The sequence below is a fragment of the Ornithorhynchus anatinus genome, chromosome 1 (genome assembly GCF_004115215.2).
Source record: "Ornithorhynchus anatinus isolate Pmale09 chromosome 1, mOrnAna1.pri.v4, whole genome shotgun sequence".
Lineage (NCBI taxonomy): Eukaryota > Metazoa > Chordata > Mammalia > Monotremata > Ornithorhynchidae > Ornithorhynchus > Ornithorhynchus anatinus.
Genome location: NC_041728.1, coordinates 167,874,982 through 167,876,362, shown reverse-complemented (window position 1 = coordinate 167,876,362; position 1,381 = coordinate 167,874,982). Strand labels below are relative to the sequence as shown.

Genomic DNA, 1,381 nt, shown 5'->3' with positions numbered 1-1,381 from the left:
TCCCCTTCTCTGCAATTTAACATTTCCTCTGGCCTCAAGACACTTTACTTTGATGTCCTGTCATGACCTCAAACTTAACAAGTTCAAAACAACTCCTCATCTTCCCTCTCATACCCTGTCCTCCTCCAAACTTTTCTATCACTGTAGATGACACCACCACCGTTCCTTTTTCACAAACTCACAACATTAGCATTAGCCTCCATCATTTCTCTGATTCAACCGGCATATTCAGTCATGAAATCCATTGGTTCTATCGTTACAGCATCTCTAGAATCCTTCCCTGTCTCTCCATCCAAACTGTTATCACCCCGGTCCAAGTCCTTATCCTATACCGCCTTGACTACAGCCTCAGCCTCCTCGCTGACCTCCCTGCCTCCCGTTTCTCCCGACTCCAGTACGTGTTCTCGTCTGTCCGTTTCCCCCGATTAGACCGTAAGCCCGTCAAACGGCAGGGACTGTCTCTATCTGTTGCCGACTTGTTCATTCCAAGCGCTTAGTACAGTGCTCTGCACATAGTAAGCGCTCAATAAATACTATTGAATGAATGAATGAATGAGTATTTCACTCTGCTGCCCGGATCATTTTTCTAAAAAAAGTTCTGCGCTCGTCTCTCCACTCCTCAAAAACCTCCAGGGGTTGCCCACCCATCTCTGAATCAAAGAAAAACTTCTCACTGTAGGTTTTGAAGCACTCGATCAATTCTCTCCTCCTACCTAACCTCACTGATCTCCTCCTACAACTCAGCCTGTACACTTTACTCCTCTAACACCAACCTTCTCACAGTACTTTGATCTTGTTTCTTTCACTGCTGACCTCTTGCTCGTTTCCACACTCTGACCTGGAATCTTAGACTGTAAGATCACTGTGGGCAGCAGATGTGTCCGTATTATATTGTACTCTCCCAAGGCCCCTCTCAGGGTCGCACCTGGAGAGTTTCCAGTAGTCTACCAGTCTCGGCTACGGGAGGGAGAGTCAAACAGAGGCCTGTCCGTTCCATTCCTAGCTTGGCCAGTGGCTAGCGAGTGGAAGGCAACGGGCTACAAGTCAAAACTCACCCGTGCTGGGCAGAAGCAGCATAGGAGAGAGTTGAGGGCAGAAACTCAAGTTAACTGCATGGAAGGAGGCAATAGTAGACCTCTTCCAAATTTTTACTAAGAAAAGTCTATGAATCTACTATCGGAATGATTGCAGATGGAGGTGGGGCATCCTGGGAGAGATGTGTCCATGGCATGGGAGACGACTCGACGGCATAAGGCAAGACACTCCCAGGTGCTTAGTACAGTTCTCTGCATACAGTAAGCACTCAATAAATACGATTGACTGATTGGAACTCCCCCCCTTCCTATCCGCTAGTCAAACTCTCTCCCCTCTTTAAAGCCCT

At 47.6% G+C, this 1,381-nt stretch overlaps 1 non-coding gene across 1 annotated transcript; it reads left to right on the top strand.

The window, feature by feature from the left end:
* Window positions 1-907: 907 nt before the first annotated feature.
* On the top strand, window positions 908-1,045 carry LOC114816039. The gene has a single exon (XR_003763817.1). It is a non-coding gene; the product is annotated as a small nucleolar RNA SNORA7 (small nucleolar RNA).
* The last annotated feature ends 336 nt before the right edge of the window (window positions 1,046-1,381 follow it).